The sequence below is a fragment of the Oreochromis aureus genome, linkage group 6 (genome assembly GCF_013358895.1).
Source record: "Oreochromis aureus strain Israel breed Guangdong linkage group 6, ZZ_aureus, whole genome shotgun sequence".
Taxonomy (NCBI): Eukaryota; Metazoa; Chordata; class Actinopteri; order Cichliformes; family Cichlidae; genus Oreochromis; species Oreochromis aureus.
The window spans coordinates 13969164-13994638 of NC_052947.1; the positions used below are offsets into that span (position 1 = coordinate 13969164).

Here is a 25475-nt window from a genome sequence, read left to right on the forward strand (position 1 = left end):
CAGAATTTATGGTTGGATCAATTACTGCAGGCTGCCGAGTCCCTGAAGCAGTGAAGTAACTCCAACATTTTCACCACCATGATTCACAGCTGGCATGAGCTTGTACTGCTGAAAAGCTGTCTGTGGTCTGCACCAAACATGTTTACTGTTACTGTGGTCGAACTTTCATGTTTGAATTTGATTTTCATTACAGACGAGTGGTTTTTTTTCTTCCTTTTAATAATTTGTAGATTGGTTTAAATTCCAGACTCACAGGCGTCAATATGCTTTTTTAGTTTCTGTAGACTTAGTAGAGCTCTTCTAAGACCTTGGTTTGACAATATTAAACATGTTATTTAAAAAAAGAAAATACCAAACCAATTCTAAGTATCATTTCTTGGACTACTGTATTAATAGGTAATGTTTCAGGTGGATCAAATATGTCTTCAAATGTAACAAGTTTATTCTAGGAGCGGTTCGGCAGGGAATGATAGACCGACGCGTATCGACTCAAAGTTTTCATCAGGGTCCCTGAAGACTTTGAGATGATATGCACAGCTCTTTCTTTTCCTGAGGAATTGTTCCTAGAATAAACTTGATACATTATTTTACAAAAAGATGGAGTGCCTCAGCAAACCTTTTTTGTGGTATTGAGCTTGCTTCTGCCCCACACTGACGAACACCTGACAAATGAGCCTTTAGAGCTTCGTAGGGCCTGAACTCTGATGGCTCAGGTCCCTCAGATCCCTGGTGTTCCTGCACTCTGCACATCCACCCATTCAGCCCAACCACTGGAACTACAGCTCCAACAGAACACGCAAATGAAGCTCTTCAAGCGTCTGAAAGAAAGGCTCTCAACGACTGTTGTGTGTCATCGCATAACTAGAACAGACTTTCATCATAAAAGTATTTCTGAAGACATGCTTGGCAGGGTACACCATGTACATGTTGTTTGTGTGTAAAAGGTTTGTGCTACTGCTAAAGTACAGGTTGTGCTGTTAAAATGAAATGTTGATGGATCTGAAGGGGGATTTTAATTTTAACTAAGTTGCTGTGCACTGAGCATGCCGTTGGTTTCAGTTTGTTTCAGTAACACAGAAACTGTGTTTCTGTCACACCTACGGCTTATCCTTCATAAGAATTTCAAATGAAAAGTTGTTGCCATCGCTAGCACGCCACTGTAATGAATGTGTCATCTCTCAGTTTCTTGGCATCTGCACGCTGACATGCTCATATTAGATGAGACCGTGACCAATCAATGACAGCCTGAGACAATACATGCAGACAGACAGCCATTCACATTCGCACTGACACCTCGGGGCAGTTTAGAGTCCAGTTAATCTAACTACAGTCAGCTGACTTCAGTTTGTTTGGAGGGAGAAGTAAAAGCTGTTGAGCGGTCTGCAACTTTTGAACAGTTAATAAATTAATATTCATTTACATTTTATTGCACAAAAGGACGCAAACTCAGGACGGAAGCAACTGTCCACTACTGATAAAACAACAATAGCTCTCAACACTCTGCAAACACAGCATGCTAATGGTAAACCCTATAAAACCCACACCCAGAGGGATTTAAAACTGAGTGTGTGCTGCTGGAGGCTGCACAGCCGAACACTCCATTTCTACCTGTAAGGATGAATATAATGTGAACATACAGCAGCATAGAAACAGTAACTCCTAAAGAAGAGAACTCATTTCTGTTACAAAGAGTATAATACGTAATGTTGGATTTGTGAACTCTAAAATAAAAGTTTAAATGTGGAGCTGCTTGTTGTGATCTACTGTCATTCCAATGTTACAGGTAATATGGAAATTTTCATACTTTGCGTGATTGATATGTAAAAATTGGGCGTTCTTTTGATTTTTTTGAGATTTTTTAGGTAAGAGGTCACTCTCGTCTAATATATAGATGATTCTTGTAATTTGTTTCTAATGACTCTGCGATCAGTGGCTTCATGTTGATATTTATTTATAAACATATTATTTTTTCTGTAGTTTTTAACATTTGATGATGCATAACTCTAGCTATATTTTCCCCCCATAATTATTTCCTATTATTTACCAGTGGGCTGTGTATGAGGGCAGCGAGACAGTGGTGAGTTGTGCGGTAGGAATGACGGATGGGTTCCAGGTGGGGGTGGGATTAAATCAGGGATCAGCTCTGAGCCACTTCTTGTTTGCAGTGGTGACAGGTTGGCAAATGAGGCCAGGCAGGAGTCTCTGTGGACTTTGAAGTTTGCAAACAGCGCGATCTGTAGTGTGAATAGGGAGCAGGTGGAAGAGAGTCTGGAGAGGTGGAGGTATGCTCTGAAGAAAAGAGGAAAGAAAGTCAGCATGTGAAAACAGAATATATGTGTGTGAATGAGAGAGACGCAGGTCTAACAGTATAAACTACAAGCAGTAGAGATAATAAAGGTGGATACGTTAAAACCCTGGGGTCAATCATCCGAAGCAACAGACAAAACACAGTGCACAGGAGAGGTGAAGAAGAGAGTGTAGGCAGGGTGGAGCGGGTGGAGTGAGTGTCGGGTTTACTTGTGACAGAAGGACAGCAGCAAGAGTGAAAGGAAAGGCTCACGAGATGGTAGTGAGACCTGCGATGATGCGTGGTTTCGAGATGGTGGCAAGAAGACAGGAGGCGGAGCTGAAGATGTTAAGATTTTCATTGAGAGTGACTAGAATGATGAGGAGAGGGACAGTGCATCAGAGGGACAGCATAGGCTGAGTAATTTGGAGACAAAGTTAGAGAGGCAAGGCTGAGATGATTTGGACGTGTAGAGAGAAGGGACAGTGGTACATATTAGACAAAGGATGCTGAAGGTGGAGCAACCAGGCAGGAGTAAAAGAGGAAAAGTGGTTTTTGGGGGCTCGTTTTCTCCAACTTTGATGTTGTGATAATGTGTTCTTGTGTTCCTCACAAGAACAGACATATGTGTGAGACGAGGGTCGTGTCCAAATTCATGGGCTGCATCCTCCTGAGGACCCGGCCTTCGCGGTCTACGTGGGCCGGGTCCTCAGAAGGTCGGGTAGGCCGGAAGGAAACGGCTGTGAAATTGGACGGTCTAGCCTTCTGATTTGCGTCACCGCTGTCTCGGTGGAGTTTAATAAACTCGGCCGTCTGCTCCTTGCTATCTAAAATATAACAGGACACTGGCGTAAATTCTCGACCATCTCACACTTCTGTTTAATCAGTTTTCTGTTTGACGTTTATTCAGCTGTGTTAAAACCAACCGGGGGATTAATAAAGTTTTATTTTATCTAATCTAAGGTTGATTTGCCGGGAGTCCGCTGCTCTCGCCGGCTCTAGTGACCCTCGAGGTCTCGGCTAGCTGTCGAGCTGGTGGGTAACAGACGTCTCCGAAAACGTTGGAGCACTTTGGCAAATATGTGATATTTTGATAAAATGAGCAGATATTTGAAGTTTACACAGCTACATTCTTGCCTGAAAATATGTTAAAAGTTTATTTTGTGACCCAGAAAGAATAATAAGAGTAATATTGAAACTTAGTAGCGGCTGCCATTGTTGAAAACTGGAATTGGCTGGGCCACACTATGAATTCTAGGATATGGTGGGCCACGAAGGACACACCCGACCCATCCTTCAAATTCGGGGAAAAGGAGGACGCATTTGTCAGCTGCATTCGGAGGAGTCTACGAATTTGGACAGCCTTCGGCACGTCGCTGTGACGTAATTGGCCTACAAATGCGTCCTCAGGAGGATGCAGCCCATGAATTTGGACACCCCCGATGTTTAACTTGAACTTACATTTATGTGACGTATATGATGATGATGATGATTATGATGTATGTCAGGCCATGTTATGGAGTAAAACAAAAGTAATATAATGTGTAGTGTAAAAATGACTTTGTACTCATAGACAATAAACTTAAAAAGAAGAGCAGTTACGTACTTTCAGAAACAAACCCAGTACTGTTGCACAATATGCTAGCTAGCCAGTGATAGCTGCCAACACTCCATGCATATCTACTGTACAAATACGGTCACATTAAGTTTACAATTGCATGATGATGGTGTCTGAAATTCCAAAACAAAAGCTTTCAAATAGTTGTCCACAAACCAGCAGGTAATATCACAGTGCATGCTTCCATCTTTTACTTCTAGTCTTAAGTGTCGAGCAGATAAAGTGGGATTTTAGTAGCTTTGTGTCTGAAAACAAGTGTAACATCCAATAAAAGCACTGTTAATCAAATTTTATTTGATATTATTTTAATATCAAACAGCAAAGTTTTGGGCTGAAGATATAATCTGCAGAAAAGAGCTGCAGATTTAAGTAAATGCTGTCATTATTTTAGCCACAAAGAAACCTGACCTGAAAATCTCCATGACCTGCTAAACTTGAGACAACTAATTATTAAAACTCTGGCCCAGCCCATCTTAGTAGTCAATGTAATCCCATCAGCTTGAGACACATGAATACCTTAAAGGTATTTATAGTCACACTAAGCTCCGGAGGAAACAGAGAGATGTGAGAGGAGGAAAAAGGGCGTCTGGCAACTTGTTTTTATCACAGAACACTGTCTCTATAGCCACTGTCATTTCATTAACTCTCTACTGATAGCAGCACCTTCATTCTCTCTGCACAGCACCTTATTTAACCCCGAGGGCCGCTCATCAGTCACAACACTTCCTCAGTAATGATCTCCAATCACTGCAGAGTGGCTTCACAAAACTAGCATAATGCCAAGAAAAAGATTTTCATTGTCCGAGGCACTAAATGACATTTGGAAAAAAAAGCTTTTAGACCTTCAAGTTTGGAGTGGGGGTAAAACGACATTACAAAGCTGCTGGAGTCTTAATTAGTTTTTAATTTGGTCAAGGTTATCAGACCAACAGATTTATATTATTGTCTGCTGCTAATTACATTTCATTCATTTTATTGTGCATCTGTACTGCCTCTGTGTCTGTTCGTAATGATTTTTTTTGGTGCCAGCATTTGAAAACCTGATGGAATATGGAGGGTATTACATTTGCAGTGTGTGTCTGCGTGTGTGTGAGAGAGAGAGAGGAAGAGAGAGAGGAAGGTGGGGTGAGTCAGTGTGAAAGCCTGTCTATAGAGGTGTCTTCGACTTGTTTGCCTCTGATGTAGATGAGTAGGTGTTACATTAAAGACATTCCCTGCTTCACTCACTGTGTCTCTGAGCTCCACTCAAACATGTCACAACATATTACATCTCTGCCTCTTCTCTATGTGTGTGTGTGTGTGTGTGTGTGTGTGTGTGTGTGTGTGTGTGAAAAACAGAACATGTGAAAGCCTTTTTGCAGCTTGATCTTTAGAAAAAAAAGAATCAGGAAGACACACATGAACAAAGAGAAAAGCATTTTGACAGTTTTTTGCCTGATCATGAGCACATCCAGTGGCCACAGACGAAAAGTGAAGATGCTTCTCCAAAATGACACAGAACATAAAAATTTCAAAAGAATTCAGACTAAAAGTGGAGATAAAAATGATGATGATGGGACTGAGTTGGAAGAGTCGTGCCCTTGGTTTGGTGACTACCTTGAGTCGGGCTCCAATCTTCACCCTTAGTTGAGTAGAAACAGGTGTTTGAGTGTCATGTAGTTAAGTTGCACTGCTCTCTTCTACCTGCATTGGCTCATCACATCCATGCTGCTCGCTGTTGTTCCCACTGTGCCGCTCCCTCTGGATCTCCAGCTTCGTAGTCCTTTTCTTCTATTGCTGTTAAAGCAATGAGCTACCATGAGTTTGTTGGACAGTGTGGATGGTGGTCTTCTGCTCGTTCAAAGTTCAATCAGTTGCATAAAACCTCTCTCATTGGATCGACTGACATAGTGGAATTTCACTGATGATCTATCCTTGTCCATATAAGCCCAGTTGCCATCAGTATCCGGTCTTTAACTCTGACGTTATTAGCTGTTTCCAGGTCCAAACTCCGCTTCAGGTCCCAAAGTCAAACGAACACTGCAGCATCATTGAGACTTACAAATTGTCTAAATTCTTTCATCTTTAATCAAATGATCAGTGTGGCTGCTCTACCAGGTGTAACAATTAAGTTTAACATCCAGCCATCTAAGAAAACAGAATTTATGAAGTTTAACGGAGTTCCAAGTTAGCAGGAAGTTAGCTCGCTAGTTTCCATCTAAAGATGATATCCCGTGTTCTGACTGCGGGCTTGCTGAAAAATTAAAACGTACAGCTCTGCTATCACTTCCGACATAAATGAAGACAGAAAACTAAACAATAATGACGTTTGTAGCGTTACTGAAGTTGGGCTAGCTGGAATATAATGATGTGCTGCATGGTGGCTAGCTACAGAGCTAGCATAACATATGGTTAGGATAAATATATTAGCACAGTGAAGCTGGATGATGAACGCTAACTTTTTTCCACTCAATAAAAGTTAATGTGAGGGTTCCCGATGGTTACGGACAAATGCAATCGCAATGCAAGATGTTGTAAAAGGACCAAGCTTCAGTCAGGAGAACAACTGAGATAATCCATCCTCAATAAGAGGTTAACATGCTGCTGCATGGGCTGGGCTGTAGTTTTTAAAAACTGAACTTTACAACGTGCTGCCCCAACAGCTGACGTTTACCTTATTAAGCCAGGTGATATCCAAGCTGGTGTGGTTTTGGTTGTGTGTCTCTCACTCATGTTCACAGAGGGCTAGCCGGTCAGAGGTTTATCAGATAGATCTCTAGCAGAATTTGTTATCCAGTGGTTGCAAACAACATCACAAAAACATCCAAGTCTTTTAAAATTGTAATTAGCTGTTGAAAGACTCATACATTCATACAGCTGATTATTGTGGGTGACGGGGAAAGGCACGCAGATTGCTTTCAGATTACAGTTGTTAAAACACACCAAACTACAGAATTGCATTCAAATGTGCACCGCTTCCATCAGAATGAGATATGTCTGAAATCATCCGGACTACTTGGGAAGCTTGCCTAAAGCTCAATCAGGAGGCAGAATATTTGATTCCTAAAGCCCCAAACACTATTAAGATAATGTGTAGTGACTGCTCAAGGTGGTCTGGCTCATTTCTGCAGACCAGTGCAAATGTGCACAGCTGAAAAGCCATCATCATCAGCATGGCCAAAACGGGCTCTAAATCATGTGATGTGCTCGGAGCTTCAAACAGAACATGTGTACTTGAACAAATTTAAGTGACACGTTCTCCCTTCTCATGCGGTACTTGCAGAGCACAGCTAAGTAGGAGTGACAGATTAAAAAAAAGGTACCACCATGGCAGGAATAAGCACAAATGCTAAATATATAGGAGCTTATATTTGGGTTGCCATGTGAGGGCAATGTTGTTTTTTTCTTTTCTTTTTTCTTTAAAAACTTTTGCAATTTGGGATATGTGAGTGATTTTCTGAGTGAAGGTTAGATTTTTTTTTTAAATGCCAACAAACTTCAGTGACATTTTCTGGAATGTTGGGATAATGAACACGAATACGGTTTTGGTGCAAGTTCACATCCAGTAGAGCCAAAATGGTGTCTGACTACAAAGCGCCTTCAGTTTTGACATGCAACGGCTGAACTGACATGTATCGTAAGACATATTTACCAGAGTGGGCCACAGCTACATAGATTTTTATTAATTTTAATGTTTTGGAAAGTATTTTTCCCAAAGCCTCATATCTATGAAACATTTTTTGGAGTACATCATACATTTAAATGAGGTTTTCTGTTTAGCAGAATAAACATGAATCCCTTTTAAAAAATTGCTTTGATGCCAGCTCAACAGTTTTAATGAATGTTTGTATCGTAATGAACATGCAGAAAGACTCAGGCTTGCAGCAGTTTTCACTTCTTTATTACAAGAAGCTACTGAACACAGACAACTTCATCAATAACTGGTAAGTCATCTAAGAACTGGAGCAGGTGAGCGATTTATGTTGAAGTGGAGAGTTAGAGTTAGTTTGAGTTCAGGTGTATATTTTCTGTGAATTCAAAGAACTGAGTGAATGGATTTGACTTCTTTCTTCTTATTTCTCTTGCAGCTGGCAGAGGGAGGATTAGTGTGCAGGCAGCCAGAGGAATCCAACGAGTGATGGAGCGGTGGAGAGTGTGCAAGTGGGGGAGTCTCGTTAAGCAGTAGTTAGTTTGTCTTGTTTCCAGGTAAAAAGTGACCCGCTTGAGCCTTGCAGGTAAGAACTGCCGCAAATCCAACAGGTTCTTTAGGTGAAATCAGAGTCGGGAATTTCCACTAGCCACCAATTTTCAGCTACAAGCCTACAGGAGACAACCACTTTAGATGTAATTGATTACATTACACTCTTTTTAAAAATGCCATAGTTAATCACACATCAAACATTGGTTTAAATCCTGGGACACTCTAAGCAGAGAGTGTTACAGGCAGAGCCTTTCCTGTAAAGGAGACACAGGTCCAATGTTGTGGAGAAGAGAGGAACTCCCCCGCTCTGCTCTGTGTGTGCCCCAGTGAGTGGGAGTAAAAGAGTTTCATGCACTCATGAGAGAGCTTCATAGTTTGGGGGGAATAAAACAGTTTCAGACGTTATTTGCGATGTTATTGCTGCTATGATGTCATTTGATGGCAGCATGGAATGACACACTGGTTGACTAGACACTGGGAGTTGAGAAAAGTGAGTAAAAATAATACAAATGAAAAGATATTTCAGCAAAACTAAATGTCTGGAATGTAAGCTTTGCCATGTTACTGCAAACTAACCAGTGTAGCCTCCAATAAACTGGTATTTTCATGCAGTCTTTGAAAACCATCATTGGTATATTTTATTTTTTACAACTTGGAAACATAATTTAGCAATGCACCATGTATAGCTTCAATATCTGATTTAAAAAGTCTAAAAGAAATGATGATATTACATTACATTTAAATGTCCAGTTTATAGAATGGCACTCGCTGAGCAGCTCTCACCTTTGAAAAGAATCTGTCATCTCTTTCTTTCTCCGTCATCATCTTTTTATTTTTCAGTCCTTGGGAAATACAGCAGCTGTACTTTTAGCTCACAGATACAATTTGTGAAAAACTGCAGAGAAACCATTTCTGTTGAGCTGTTTGAAAAATTTTTCCATCCATTCATTCTCTTCTGCTTATCAGGGTCGCGTGGCGTGGAGCGGCCTATCCCAACTATCATAGGCCGAGATAAAAAATATCACTCTGTGTATGTTCTTTCCTCTTCTGTGGGTAGCTAGATTCTCACGTACCACAACTGCAATTTTACATGACGCAGCATGAACGCATCGCAGGGATGGGACGAAAAAAGGATGTGCTGAGGGTGTGAGTGGGCCATGGTAGGTCAGGTGAGTAGCATGTAAATAAAGCAAATCTCATTCAGTAATAAAATGCATTAACCTGCCTATCAGATTTAAATGCTCATTAACTGCGTTTAAGGTTGCTGATACTGACAGAGCCGGTGTGGAGTCCTGTCTTGAAATAAGCGGTCCATTGCTGCTCTCCAACTCTGAAGTTTTTGTATCTCTATTTCATATTTTGAAGGAGCACCTTCAGCTCAGCATGAAGGGGTTAAATATACAAGCTTGGTCATGTGACCGAGGTGATGGTAGCAACATCAGCTAATTAATCAGGCACATCAGTTAATTATAAACGAACAGTTAACACACCCAGAGGCCACACACCCTCTGGAAAATATAACCACCATGCACGCACCAAATGCAAAGAGGAGTTCCTTTTCTGTAAAACAAAAGCGCTCTAACAAGTTCGCCTAACATCACAGATGCAGACTCAGCTGGTCAACCCTCCAGCACTCAGCTGTCCCTGCATTTCATGTTATTAACCCGCCTCGTGAGTGTTCTTAATTGAACCGTGCTTGCTATCATTCATCCAGTCATCTTTTCAGTGTTCCAGGTTGACACAGCCGAGACGACCTGAGTTGCTGATGATGTTCATCCTAACAGCAGTCTGCAGGCGTGTAAACTACTGTTAGCCAGTGTAGCAGAACGCCGTTAGACCAGCGTGTGCAAAGCGGAGGACAGTGCAAATCTTCAGTGATGGATGGCAGCTGTAAATCTGGCAGTGGAAACATTTACATGCAAATAATAGCATCTGTCTGCAGGCTACTCACGCATGAGATGCATAAGCACGCAAATCATTATAAAGTATGCAAACACAAGACAACACACAAACAAAGGAGGAAAACCACGGGGAGAGATGTGAAACTACACACACACACATGCACACAGCAGAGGTAATGAGATGATGTATGAGAGCTTTTAAGCCCCTGTCCAGAGCCTCCTTTACTTCACTCTCCACTGGTCTTTCTTTCCAGCTCTCTGTGTGCATCTCTCTCCCTTTCGTTGTCTCTCTATGATTATTTGGTCCCTTTCTCTGACTGTTGCTCAAACATGATGTATTTGCTTATACTCGGTTAATGCAAAAAAGATGGACAGAAACTGCTTTTGATCAGTTTAGAATAATAAGGCTGAAAAAGAAAGAAAGCACCCTTTGTCTGTAGTTTTCACATTGCTTTTTTTCCCACTATGATGTTGAATCCGGGAAGAAACTGGTTCCAGGATTACAGCTATAAACTCATTTTATACTGTTTGATAAGTTCAGCCACGATAAGTGAAAACATGTGATGAGAGGTGAAGTTTACCTTTGCTGTTCTAGCATTCACCCACAGCTACAGACTGTATAAAAAAGGAATGCAGCCACACGTTGGTGTTTGTTTCAAGCCTTGATTTCAGCATTATATCCATTGCTGTCAATTCTTTTTATTTGGAAACAGAAGTGACAAAGACTTCTTGGACGGTCATATTATCCAATTGCTATCCAAGACTCAGAAGCAGACTTAGAAATGGAGACAGTGTTGAGAGGTTTATTTACAAAAGGTGACAAGAATCTGAGCCAAAGGAATGCTTAAGGTAACTTCAACAAAGTAACAATTGAAACTGTACGATTCAGCATAGACTGGATGAGATGCACTGGTGGGTGATGAGCTGATGGAGTGCAGTGATCCAGCGGAAACAGGCAGGAGGACACGCCGGGAGGACTTCACAGGGTTTGCTCACTCACTCACACACTCACACTCACACCAGAGAAACATGGCAGGAGGTGTGAGAGATGGTGAGAGAAGGGAGAAAAGAAATACACTGGGGGCAACTACCAACCATGTCATATAATAATGATTAACTTTAAGCCCTGGTACATTCTTTTCTGTTTATCAGGGTCGCGTGGTGGAGAGGGGGGCTGGAGCCTATCCCAACTATCATGGATGAGTTATAAAATGTCACCGCCTGTATCGTTTTATTTTGACATGAGCCCTAGAAACCAAACTTGCTTTTGCACTGCGCACGTTTATTCTGACAGCCTCAAGTCATCTGAGGAAAGCAGCTTCCTCTATTTTTTTATCCCCCGGGGCTTGTTCCCATCCTTCGAGTTACACGTGATTTAATAAGTCATCTGAGCTTATGTGATCGAAATAACTAAAATATCAGATACTTCAGAACTATCAGTAAAAAATATTTTTCTTGGACAAAAGAGACGTGACTTATTCATGTCTCTGCCAGTCGTTCAGAGCACTTTAAAGGAGAAAAGCATTCTTCAGTTGAAAGGAAATGTTCAAATATAAGCTCATATTCAGTCTCCGATGAGGTTTACGGTGAATTTGAGAGGTCACAAGCCAACAAGCGAGCTGTGAACCGTGTGTTAGACCACCAGCTTAAACGATTAAAGGCTTTTGATGCGTGAAGACATTGTACCTCTCCGCCTTTGGACTGGAAAAAAAATCCCATATATTTCATATCTTTTGTAATCAATGCTGTTTAGAAGGCATGTGTTGAATGGTTACCTTGGTAATCTCAGTCAATTACCATTTCTTATTCATTTACTTTCTCAGCCTGACATTGTGTTCTTTTTAGCTGAGGCGCTGACGTAACCACTCGATAAGCTTTGATTCAGTACAGCTACTGCAGTCATTAACATTTCAATCAAACAATGACCTTGAAAGTTTCTTCTTGTTACATTTATTAAAGAAGTCAATAGAGGCTTTATCATCTGCACGGTCTGGCACACAGCCACCTGGTGTCAACCCTGTGTCAGTTTCATTCACACAGGTATGCTCTGCTATTTACGATAGATCGCACAAATTGTTGATAGCTCTTCTTCTCAGACTGTTTTTTTTTTTTTTTCAAATTGGGAAAAACAAATCAGAAGCTTCACTTTAAAAACATACGGGACTTGCTAAAAAAGTTATGAGCTGCCACACAGTGGAAAGGCAAAGGTTAAGAGGGTCTGAATGGAAAAGACGATGAGCTCTCTTTGCCTGGGTGTCAAAAACTGCAGCTCTGTCACTTAACAGACGACTACACCTTGACTCACTGGTCACTGTGATATTGGAGGAGTGTTTTTAAAGAGCAACAAAGTCATCGGGAGGAGCGGCTACAGCTTAAGCTTGATTTAGACTTCTGTGGGAAATCTGTGTCCTAACTTGTGATGCAACCAGAAACCCCTCTTTAACCCTGCACCGCAACCTTCCACATCAGTCAGGTCAATGCGGGCTATGTGGACCTGATGTGTAGTTACATTTCTTGGGAGGTGCGCATCAGATTAAGTGCAAAGCTACAGCATGGGGTTACAGCGTAAGTAAGGACACAGATTTCCATCTGAAGCATAATTCACGCTTTAGTCTCAAAGTTTTTTTTTATCATTTAAAAGCAAGTTTAAACTGTTCGCTGTCATAATAGCTCATATTTGACTTTTGCTTTCACTGCATGTCTTTGTTGTAGCACCAAAAGCTTCTTTGAGTTCAAGAGAAGATCATCTACATTACAGCATTTTAGCAGGTGAACACTGGAACTTACCCAAGTGCTTAAACTAACAAGTCGTCCCAAGCAAGCGCTTATAAACTCAACTCACCTAGCACCAGGTTGGATCAAGAAGCCAGTTTGATAAGATTTGAGCTTTATGGCACGGTGTGCTTTCCTGCTGAATGCAGGACCATTGCACCCTCAGTGTTGACAGCAGCCAATTGGAAAATCCTAAAGCTTCTAAATAACTTAAGGGTTAAAGCTGAGATACGACTACAGGTGTGTGGAGTTCTGTTGTTTTGTTTTTTTAGTGTGAGGACTGTCACAGTCTGCGGAAGTCTGCGTGGGAGTGAGAAGGAGGACCCAAGTGCAGACACGGAAGGATATGGAACTGAGTTTAAACAAAAAGTGAGCCGATTATTACGGCTGATAAAACATGAATACAAAATAAAGCAAAAAGCAAATAGGGGCGTAAACTAAACTAAAACATAAACTGGAAAAACTAGTCTATAATAACTGTGACAAAAAGGACGTGAACATGATTCAGGGCAGGAGCATTTGAGAAACTATAAGGAAAAAACATGAACATGAAATATGAGGATGACCTGAGCCAAATCATGAAGTACCTGAACTTGGCATAACACGGCAGGAAGGAAAACAGATGATCTGACAAAGATTGAATGAAAACACACGGACTAATGCACACAGGAGGTGATCAGGGGAAGTGGAAACACATGGGGAAACAGCTGATGGTAATGAACATAATTACGCCACAGGGGAAGTAAAACAAAACACACTGAACATGGAAACACCCAACTCTTCAAAATAAAACAGGAAACACTGAGATACGTGACAACACAAGGGTGACACTAAGGAACACAGACATAAAACACATGACAGACTGGGGATACACAGAACACAAGGAAGCACGGGCATGACTGAAAATAAAACACTGAGGACAAGACAGACTACATAGAGGACAAGAAAAGACTTATAAGACTTGTTTCTTTCTTAGAAGAAACAAAGTAGAATGAAATGATGTAAGAACTGAGATATTTTAAATATAATATAAGCCCCTGACAAGGACAGATAATATAAAACAAATGGTCTCATTGGTTTAAGTGCATTTTTATGAATGTGTGTTTTTACCTGAACAAGATAACCACTGCCATTAAGCAACATCCTACTTTGCAGCAATTTATTCATTTGCACAAACCTGTAATCCCCCCATCTAACCCCTGAAAATATGTGAATGCACTCATATATGCTCCAATCATTTCTGCTCGTGCATTCACAGGCGAGCTTGCACCGACTGAAAGCCTCACGCACTCTTCACTTTCTGCATTAAACCCCCTTTAACCAATCCTCCGCCTCCTTCGCTCTCAACAGCCCGCAGAGCCCTCTCTAATGTCCGATGAATGGACTCCTCCGAGGAGCAGTTTTACCTTCAACCTCTGCTAAAGAGCTCTCTCTGAGACTTGTCTTTGTCGAGGCGTCTAAATTGTACACGCATACACACATTTTTTGCTGTTTGCAAAGCAATCTTGCACATCTACAACCAGCAACCTTCTGTCCAATTAGATCTCTCCCTGTCTTACTGTGTATAATTCCAGTTGATGGTTGCTCCTTCTTTCTGCTTTGCATATAAATTGCTAAACATGGTTTCATGATGTCTGTCTAACCGCACTACTCGAGCGCTGCAAACAGTCACAGATGATGGAGCAACAGAGCATAAAAAGAATACAAGATGTAGAATAAACACACACCGCTGTATGTGTGTGCGTCTGATTCTGCAGCAGAGATTGTGATTCCTAACAAAGGATTTGCCGAACAAATCTCTCCATTTTTTTCAGTCCACCACATGCGCTTCAATATAACAATCAATGCCGCTAATTCACCTTTTTGCTGATGAGTTGGGGACGGTAAAGGTCTTCTTTGCAGAAATGTAACAATTCTTTCAACAAGGGGCACAACAATAGAAACCTAATCATGTTTCTGAAGGTGATATTTACTGTGATTACAAGCGAGGGTGACATGAACAGGGTTTTTTTCATCAGTGAAATAACCTCTTGTTGTAGAAAAGGTCACCGTTCGTGTCTTTGTACTGTGCTTGTGTTTCAGTGGAGACTAAGAAAGTGTTAAGTTTATAGTTTGTTTGTTTTTCCTGCAGAGACCTAGGAGACGGTAACAGATTACTTTTCTTTTTCCAGTTCAGTGTTTTTAGAAGTTCTTTTTCTAGAGTTTTGTGGAGGTTTAGCTCAAATTTGGGATTTCTAGCTAACATTTGCAAACTTTCCTCATTTGAGCTCATTAATGATTCCAGCAGTTCTGCCAGCATTAAAATGTTGTCGATGTTTGAACTCACAAGCAGAAGTTGTGACGCAGAGCAGGAGAGGTTAAAGGAGCTTGACTTAGTCTGACTTCAAGGTCAGCAAAGGGCGCTCAATCAGTGAAGCCAAACACACTCGAGAACGAGAGCAGAGCAAAAACAACAAGAGCAGGCAAAAAAAGCTGGAGAAAGCAGGCAGCCTAACAAAAGCAGAGAGTCTGACACAACGGATGCAGTGACAGGATTTGCAGTGAAATTACAATGAGAGAGAAGCGGGTACGACTCAGCGGTCATGTAGTATGTTTTACACCAACTACAGGGCCTGTGAAAAATCTTTTTTCACAGGTACAGGAGGTCTTCCTGTTCTTGCTGCAGGAAGACGTGACAGCAGAATGGGAACAAACTGAGGCTGCCGTGAAGATCGGGAGGCTGGAACAGGTGAAAGTCAGAGTCATCTTAAAAGTTAACTGCTTCGCATTTAAGGCAGAAACACACGAGCGGCACCGTTCTGCTTATTTAACTCTTCACCAGAAAGTAAATAATGAATGAGAATATAAATGGAACTGCCCAAATCAGCTATAAAAATATAAAGAAAAAAATGACTCAATAAATAATTCAAATGTCAATATATTCACCAACAGTTTTAAAATTATATGTGGGCATGAATTCAGTTTTTTTTAAATGCATAAAATATGGCATTAACTGAAATTTCAGTTTATTAACTAATTCCCCTGTTTTTATTCTCTACTATTTAATTATTAGCACCATTTAATAATGTAAATATGGTTACTTTTAATAGCATTTTCCACAAGTATTTATATCTATCTCTGTATTTTCTATTTACATTTCTTTTTGGATTATGCTGCTTTATGAAAATGAAGGAGCTGCCTTTCAAAGTGTGTCCTCGTGCCTGTTAGTGATCGATGTGAGGCCCACATCTGGAAAAACTACCCCCAGGCTTGAGCTCACTAAAGAACTAATGCATATTTTATACTTCTTCAAATCTGCATCATGACTTACGATGTAATCAGAAACTACTTTTAACCCTATGCTGTAACCTTGTATGTAACCTGAGAAATGCAACTACCTGCATCCTGCAATGACTTGAATGGTGTGGAAGGTGGTGTTATAGGGTCAAGTTAGGATGTAGATTTCCCACAGAAATCTGGAAAACATGTGTTTTCCCTCAGTGGCTGGCAAGTAGTTGCTGGAGGGTGGCTGTTGCAAAGTGGGTGCTACACCAGAAACTGCCTTGTGCTGGCTTTGACCACCAGCAGGTTGTCCCTGAAACCAGGACTTTTGAAAGGGCACCGCTTTTACTTTGAAGGTAAATTCTCTATTTCTGGTTAGCAAGTGTTTGCAGACAAGTCAGAGTCTTCCATCCAAAGATGGAAGATTGATGTGCAACCACATCAATCTGCTGGAGGCTGAAGAACTGAAGAAGCAGGTTATCAGTGTTTGGCTGTGGTTAGTTTTATGGGTGATTTTCAAAAGCTGCACAGTTTTCTAAACACTCGCACAGTCGAGAAAATCATTTTAAAATATTCTCCTCCACAGAAATACATATGCAACAGGGTCAGACGTAAAACCTCTGAGTTCCCACCGCTTATACACACTCTTACCACTATGCTCTCTTAGTAAATACGACAATACTTTTTTTCTTACTCTTTACTATTGTTTAGAGTTCAAATAATTACACACATTTATATATATATATTCAGAATCCTATATATGTTTTTTTCTTCTTTTAATTGTGACACCTTTGATCCTCGTTAACTCTCAGAATTTAGTCCTGCATGGCTTCTCCGAGTGCTCATGTCTGGTGCAGCTTGCGCTTTCAAGGCTTAAGTCCGTCAGTAATTTCATTACTCGTTATATTTCTGTCATTTTTATTCATCTTCTTGTACTGTTTAACTCTGCCAAGTACTAAGGTTCTGTTTTATTGCATGCAAGCTGTTTTTATTGTTGTTGTTGTTGTTTTTTAATTATTAACAGTTTAATGTGTCTTTCATACCTCAAATTGCTAACCATTTCAGCAACGCATAGCTGAAGAACACACACAGGGGCACATAATTAATCATAAAAGCAAAGCTGTTCACTCCAAAAAGACTAAATATCAAGAGCTTCTTTAGTGAAGAGACAAACCCACACAGAGACGTCCACACATACAGATACAAACATACAGCTTCAATAATTAAGTGGCTGATCACAGAAAATTGAAAGAATAATCTCTTTGCTAGTTACTGTTGACACAGTCGTGAACATGAAAGCCAGGACTGATGCGTGTGCGCACAAGCACGCGCACACACAGGGGGAGAGAATGATGTTTTCATGTCTTTTTTTTCTGCTTTCACCCTCTCATTTTCGTGCTGTTTTATTCAGACTCATCAAGAATTCTGTCAGAAGTTGTTTTTGAAGACTTTGGCTCAGTACCATGCTCCCTTGTCCTGGTTTTGTTGATATTTTTCTTTCTAAATGTTAATTCCATGCATATGTGTACGAGTGCGCATTCGCCTCTTTGTGTGCATGCATTTGTGTGTGTGTGTGTTCGGAGGAGTCCTTGGGGTGGTGTTTACATATAAAGCCCGAAGCTGCCCGACAACAGTCACCACAATGTCCCAGCACTAATTAACTAATTAAAACACAAACAGGGAAAAACAGGAGCGGACGTACTGACAGACAGTGAGTCGCAGCCAGCTGAATGTGTGCAGGATGAACTGACAGTCAGACACCGGCCTGCTCTGCTCCTCTCCTTTAATCTAACTTGATTTCTGAATGTGTGATTGTACACTGAAAAAACAGTTGAACTTCCCATCATCCTGTGTCCCTGCTAAATATTTTTCCAAAAAGGCCTGTCATCGAGTTATTTCATAGGAAATCCTGTGAATGACTCACTGAAACTGTCCTGTTACTGTCATTACAGTTTACGATCATTCAGCTTTCCCCTTCTGCAACCTCACCATGACCTGTGTCAGAGCTAAAGAGCTCATTCCCTTTAAATCTACCGGCAGGGTTGATGCCAAAAATATTTTATCCAATAATAGCTTCTGCATCTTCTTTCCACTGGGGCAACTTTCCTGACTAAACACTATACACTAATGTTTTTTATGTTCCATTTTATAGGCAAGTGGGGTAAACTGTTCTGGGACCGATAACGCTGTAAGTAACTGAAATTGTTGCAAACTGTCTGGATAATGTCAGACTGTACGCCTTTGTGATTCCTCTGATGCAGTTCTGTCCATGAACCACTGATTTAGTCTCCATCGACAAGATTAAACCCCCAAAATACTCATGATGAATGGGTAACATTATTGGTCCTGTGATTAGGTTTTAAAATGAGCATACATCACTTATTCATGAAAGACATTCAAGTTTGCTGAAAGTGGGGAAAAATGGAAAACTTCAACTTGTCAGCAATAAAATGCACCACTGCCCAGCTGTGTTTATCATGTCCATTGTCCATATTATTAGTATATTAAAGTTACTCAAGAATGTTAAGACAAAGTCTTTTACAAACACAATCATGATTATTTTGACTTTCAAACCAGAGAAAGGGGACCTTCTTTTTGTTTAATTTTGAAGTCCACAAGGTTCTCAATTTTCTTGTTTGTCTCTCATGATAGAAAATCCATCCAGTGTGTCCTGCATTTACAGCTGTGTGGAAAAGAAACCAGATCATTTATCAGTTCAAGGATGTAACGTAGAAATCGTCCAGCCTTTTTATCAGTCTATAAGGCGCACTTAAAATCCTTGAATTTTCTCAAAAATCGACAGTGCACCTTATAATCTGGTGCGCCTTATGTATGAACTCTGGTTGTGCTTACTGGCCTTGAACCAATTTCATGTGGTACACAGCGCTCAAAAATCTGTCAAAAAATGTTTTAGAACGACTTTGGTAAGCTACAAAGTCGCACCGCTTGATGGATTGTCAAAGCATTACAGCTGCCAGAGTCAGGAGCCTCGCAGAGTAATCAGGATCCAAAACTCCGTCCGCTTCAGGTCCCAAAGTCAAACGAACACTGCGGCATCACTGTCAGTCAAAAACCATCTAAATTCTTTCATCTTTAATAAAATAATCAGCGTTGCTGCTTTACCAGGTGTAACAATTAAGTTTAACATCCAGGCATCCATGAAAACAGAATTTATTAAATTTAACGGAGTTAGAAGTTAGCAGGAAGTTAGCTTGCTAGTTTCCACCTAAACATGATATAGCATGTTCTGACACAGAGATTTCTGAAAAAATTAAAACATACAGCTCTCCTATCACTTCCAACATATTCCAACAAATGAAGACAGAAAACTAAACAGCAGTGACTTTTGTAGGGTTACTGGACTAGCTGGTATATAATGATTTGCTACGTGATCGCTAGTGACACAGCTATGTTAGCATAACATAAACAATGAAGCTGGAGGATGAACGCTAACGTTTTTCTACTCGATAAAATTTAACGTGAGGGTTCCTGATGGTTAGGGACAAATGCAATCACATGGCAGGATGCTGTAAACGGACCAAACTTCATTCAGGAAAACAACTGAGATAATCCATCCACAATACGAGGTTAGTCTATTAATATACTGCAACAACATGGGAATAGAGCAGCTGCCAGAGAACTCAACATTAATGAATCAATGGTACGGAAGTGGAGGAAGCAAGAAGAATGAGTTGAGTAAAGTTTGACTTATCTGATTTTGTTTCGCTTAATGCGCCTTCTAATCCGGTGCACCTTATGGTCCAGAAAATACGGTAGATCAATACAACCTTAGTTGAACAAGAAAACATGACACAGTTGTCATTTGTGTATAAGAAGCAGCAAACAAAATGCAAACCCCACGATCAGCACTAGGTTGAAATAATCATTTTCTGTACGACTTCATCAGTCTCCCATGTTGTTGTGGAGGAATTTTGGTCCACTTGTCTTTGTAACAAAGATACATGCAGACCATCCACCTCACACCTGAAAGTCTGTTTGTAATGAGGGTTAAATGTTTTGTTTCTCTTTCAAGGTTTTGAAGTTTGGAGGATTCTGATGATGTAGATGAGTCGCTTCTGAAACTGGTAAGACTAGAAATCTTACAAGAAAGACTTTTAGTAATATGTAGATTGGTTTATTTTTTCATTATTTTTATATAACCTCTAAACAAAACTGCACTTTAAATCTGTTTTGTTGCATAGGTGTGGGCAACAGCGGGAAACACAGACCTTCAGATTGCTCACTGCACAGGAAGTGGTGATAGAGGTAGTTCCCCAAGTCCTGTGGGGATCCTGGGACCTTGACATCCCAGAGTCAGTTCAAAAGCTCCACTAGTATTACAAGGGCCACTTAGTATCAAGTCTCCAAAACTCTCACAGCAATGGAAAGCTAGGCCATCTTCTCCTGCTCCAACAGAGACATGACATCCTGAGAGAAATAAGAGAAATAAACCAACAAGACATTCTGCTCACTACAATTGCTGATTGCAAAGAACAACAAAATCTTTCGCCCCCAGATCCCCAAAAAGCCAGATCATATGGCACCTGCTGCTCAAAGACTGGCAAAGGTTCAAGATGACTTAAACATTGCTGAGGAAGAACCTACACACAAGGCTCCACATCATCCCCTGCTGAACCTCCACCCTTGACGGAAGTTCAGGCCAAGGATAAAACACTCCCGATATGTGAGGTTCAAGTCTCCGTTTTGAAACTTAATTAATGATTGAGGTTCAGGCCCATGAGGAACCCTCTTCTGAAATTCTCTTCATAATATTGTTAATTGGTTCAACCAGTTGAACCAATTAGCAATATTAAAGAGAAATCTGAAGACCTTTGCACCAAGAAGAAAAAAGAAGAAAGAAAAACAGCTTCTTCTGAATGCTCTTAAAAACTGTGCTGTTGCTGCATAAGTGCCACAAAAACTGATTGATTGTCCTTAAGATAAATAAAAAAAAAAACACTAAAATTAGTACTACAGCAAAGATAAAATTGGGAAAAGATGACTTGTTTCAGCCCCTTTTTCTCTCCATCCACTGTCCCTTTTGTCCCTCGTAGTTGTTTTCTTTCCTCACTCCGAAGCACTCACAGCAGATGGCTGCTCATCAATTTATTTCTGTGTTAAAATAAAACAATATGTTATTTAAACAATGACAACTTCTAGTAATATATAAATATATGGGGGGGAAAAGACATAAAATACACGTATCCGTCATTATTGGTTACTTCTTGCTAGTACCAGATCTGATCCCCTTTTGCCTTCAGAACTGTCTTATTTCTTCATGATGTAGATTCCACAATTTCCTGGAAACATTCCTGAGAGATTTTGGTTTATTGACACGACAACATCACAGTTATTTTGTCAGCTGCACATATTTGATGTCAATCTCCTGTTCCACCACATCCCAAAGTTGGTGCGTTGAGACTATTTGAGTACAGAGAACTCACTATCATACTCAAGAAACCAATCTGAGATTACATGCCACTGGAAGAAGCCATCAGAAGATGGGTACAGATGGATCTTTGCTTTCATGCAGTAAATTCTGATCCAATCATCCAAATGTTGCAGCAGAAATAAAGACTCTTCATTCTCTGTTAACCCTATAGATGGCTGCATGGGGCCAGCCTGTCTGGCACCAACAACCGTGCCATGTCTAATTGTAAAGTCACTTATACTGAATGCTCATTTCGAACTTCTGCTGACAATCTCGACCACGTCTACATGCCTAAATATACTGACCTGCTGCCTGTCGTGAATGGCTCAATTTTAAAAATTGTCGTCAGTTTTTTTTTGTGTTTGAATTTTATTATGGGTATTATGTAAAGCATTTTGCCCTCAGGAGCTCAGTGAATTCCAGCGCGGTACTGTGATAGGATGCCACCAATGTGGAAAGTCGAGTCATGAAATTTCCTTGGTACTAAATATTCCACTGTCAACTGTTAGTGGCATTAGAACAAAGTGGGAACTTTGTACAGCAACTCAGCCATGAAATGGTAGACCACGTAAAATCACAGAGCGGGGTCAGCGGACACTGAGGCACGTAGTGTGTGGAGGTCACCAGCTTTCTGCAGAGTCAATCACTACAGAGCCCCAAACTTCATGTGGCCCTGTGATCACTTCAAGAAGAGAGTTTAGAGAGTTTCATGGAATGGGTTTCCATGGCCGAGCAGCTGCATCCAAGTATTACATCACAAAGCATAATGCAAAACATCAGATGCAGTTTTGTAAAGCACGCCACCACTGGACTCTAGAGCAGTGGAGATATTCCCTGGAGTGACGAATTGCACTTCTCCGTCTGTCAATCCACTGGACAAGTTTTGCAGTTTCCATGACAACGTTACGTGTCTGACTGCTTTGTGCTGAGTGTAAAGTTTGGCGGGAAGGGTGGATTATGGTGTGAAGTTGTTTTTCAGGAGTTGGGCTCGGCCGTTAGTCCTAGTGAAACCAACTCCTATTGCTTCAGCATACCAACACATGTTCCCAACTTTGTGAGAACAGTTTGGGGATGGCCCCTTCCTGTTCCAACATGACTGAGCACCAGCACACAAAGCAAGGACCATAAAGACGTGGATGAGCAAGTTTGGTGAGGAAGAACTCGACTGGCCTGCACAGAGTAGAACACTTTTGGGGTGAATTAGAGCGGAGACTGCAAGTCAGGCCTTCAAATCCAACATCAGTGTCTGACCTCACAAATGCACTTCTAGAAGAATTGTCAAAAATTCCCATAAAGACCTTCTTAAACCTTGTGGAAAGCCTTCCCAAAATAGTTGAAACCGTTATAGCTGAGTTGAGCTGACATCGCATTAAACCCTATTGATGTCAGCCAAGGTCATATGTGTGTGAAGGCAGATAAGTAAATACTTTTAGCTGCATGATTTGATTCTGTAATTATAGCTTTGAAATAGGTCTAATTGTTAAATAAAAAGCCAGCCGTGTGTGCGCGCGCGCGCGTGTGTGTGTGTGTGTGTGTATATCCGTCCATGGCATTTTTCTTCATCTTATCCGGTGTTTACATTTGTTGGCAAGTCACTGCAAAGCACTCGCTCCATGTCCCTTGTGGAAAAACGACAGTCAACAGTCTTTCCCACTTAACCTCAATGATGTGTTATACATACAGATATGAGCCAAGGATGCATTGCATCTGAAAAAGTTCGACTTCCTCTTTTGCAGCAAGATTTCAAAGCTAGCCCGCATTTATGTCTGGAGAGCTACGTTTATCTCAGAAGATTATCTTTAAAGACCAGCCTGAACCTCACTCCGCTTTGTGATTATCAGGAAGTAAATTGAGTTCAAGATCAACCTGATGATCCTCAAGTGCATCTCGGGGAATAAAGTGAGGGGGCCTTTGTATTTCCAGCAAAACACTTTTAGTCACTTTACACATTGATTTCAGGTCCAGGGTCAAAAGTGCCCGATGCAGTTATTCACTTCTATATTTTCTAAATCACTGAACACATTAACAATTATTCCGTGTGCCTTTCAGGTCTCAAACATTTTCAGCCCTGATATCTCTCAGGTATTCATGCATGGATATGTCTGTTTATGAGTGCGTAGTCTAGTAGGTGACACACACAAATAATAGACATCTGGGTCAGGGACTGGGTGTGTTTTGGTTTCTGCAGGTTACCCAGACAGTTGCATTGTGTGTGTTTGGTCATGCAGGAAAGCTGAAGCCTTTGCAGTGCAGACAGGGGAAACAGGTCATATATGTGTTTATACGTGGCACACAGTTCCACACAAACATGCAGACACGCACTGAAAGCCCCTACAATGCACACAAAGAGCACTCTTACATTGTTATTAAAGTTGGATATTAGGCTGTCAGGGATGAAGAATTTGCAGGAGAAAACAGATTTTTTTTCAAGCTCTCTCAAAAATGAAAATGTCAGAGCTCTTAATGAAAACAAATCCTGTCGCGCTGAATTCATACAAATATAACGCCACATAACATAGTGTACTTAGAGAGTAAAACACACAAAGGCATACACATGCAGAAGAACAGCAAGACGCCACATTAGTTTGCCACTTTTCTTTACGCTAATGGACACGGTGGAAGCTAAAGTAAAATTTACATAAAATCTGGTGTTTTTGTAAAATGTCATTGGGAAATAACGCAGCACACTTCTTCTGGTGAAAAGTCAGCTTCATTGTTTATCGCCCGTTCGCATATCAGTCATCAGGGAAACACATTTCAATGCATCATGTCTTCATTTCTGTCCACAAACAAAATGATGAGATGTTTTCTCTCCAAGCTGTTGACTAAGAAACATACGATACGTTGAAAGAAAGGGTTATGCTTTAAGTCACTGAAACAAAAGTGGATACAGTTTCACATTAATACTGTTGTGTTTTTAAACTTTTTCTTGTCTTTTAACACAATCTTTTAAAGTTTACCTTCGTGATGGACTTTTGTCTCAAGATGTCTCAATAGTCAAAAGAAATCAAGCCTTGTTACAGAAAAACTGTAATTATAATCAAATCAAATCAAATCACTTTTATTGTCACGTCACATGTGCAGGTACACTGGTACAGTACATGTGAGTGAAATTCTTGTGTGCGAGCTTCACAAGCAACAGAGTTGTGCAAAAATACAATACCGTAAAACAAGCAAAATATAAAAATGGCTAATCTAAAAAGTAATAAATATATGTACAATATATAAAGGTATATACATTACTGAACGTGTGTACTAAATATGTTTTTCTACATGTGTGTGTGTGAGTGTGTATATAGTGTGTATATACATGTTTTACAAATGAAATAAAGTAAACAATAAAATAAGATATATAAAATATACAGAGGTTGGTATGTGCAAAACAGTGGCATTAATGTACAGTATGGAGTGCATAATGTTGAAGTTCCAGTAGTGAAGGTGCGGTGTCTATGACGTGTTCAGCAGTCTGATGGCCTGGTGGAAAAAGCTGTCTCTCAGTCTGCTGGTACGGGACCGGATGCTGCAGAACCTCCTTCCTGATGGAAGTAGTCTGAACAGTTTATGGCTGGGGTGACTGGAGTCCTTGATGATCCTCCCCGCTTTCCTCAGGCACCGCTTCCTGTAGATGTCTTGGAGGGAGGGAAGCTCACCTCCAATTATCCGTTCAGCACACCGCACTACTCTCTGGAGAGCTTTGCGGTTGTAGGCGGTGCTGTTGCCATACCAGGTGGTGATGCATCCAGTGAGGATGCTCTCAATGGCACAGCGATAGAAGGTCCTGAGGATGTGGGGGCTCATGCCGAATCTTTTCAGTCTCCTGAGAAAGAAGAGGCGCTGTTGCGCCTTCTTCACTGTTTTGTCTATGTGTACTGACCACGTAAGATCCTCAGCCAGATGTACACCAAGGAAGCGGAAGCTGCTCACTCTCTCCACAGCGGCGCCGTTGATGGTGATGGGGGTGTGTACTCCTCTGCACCTCCGGAAGTCCACTATCAACTCCTTTGTCTTTGCGACGTTGAGGGTGA

General features: G+C 40.8%; 1 long non-coding RNA gene across 1 annotated transcript; it reads left to right on the top strand.

Moving 5' to 3' along the window:
- The first annotated feature begins 18117 nt into the window (after positions 1 to 18117).
- Positions 18118 to 21076, top strand: LOC120440453. The gene is made up of 3 exons (XR_005613263.1): positions 18118 to 18207; positions 20053 to 20104; positions 20222 to 21076. It is a non-coding gene; the product is annotated as an uncharacterized LOC120440453 (long non-coding RNA).
- The last annotated feature ends 4399 nt before the right edge of the window (positions 21077 to 25475 follow it).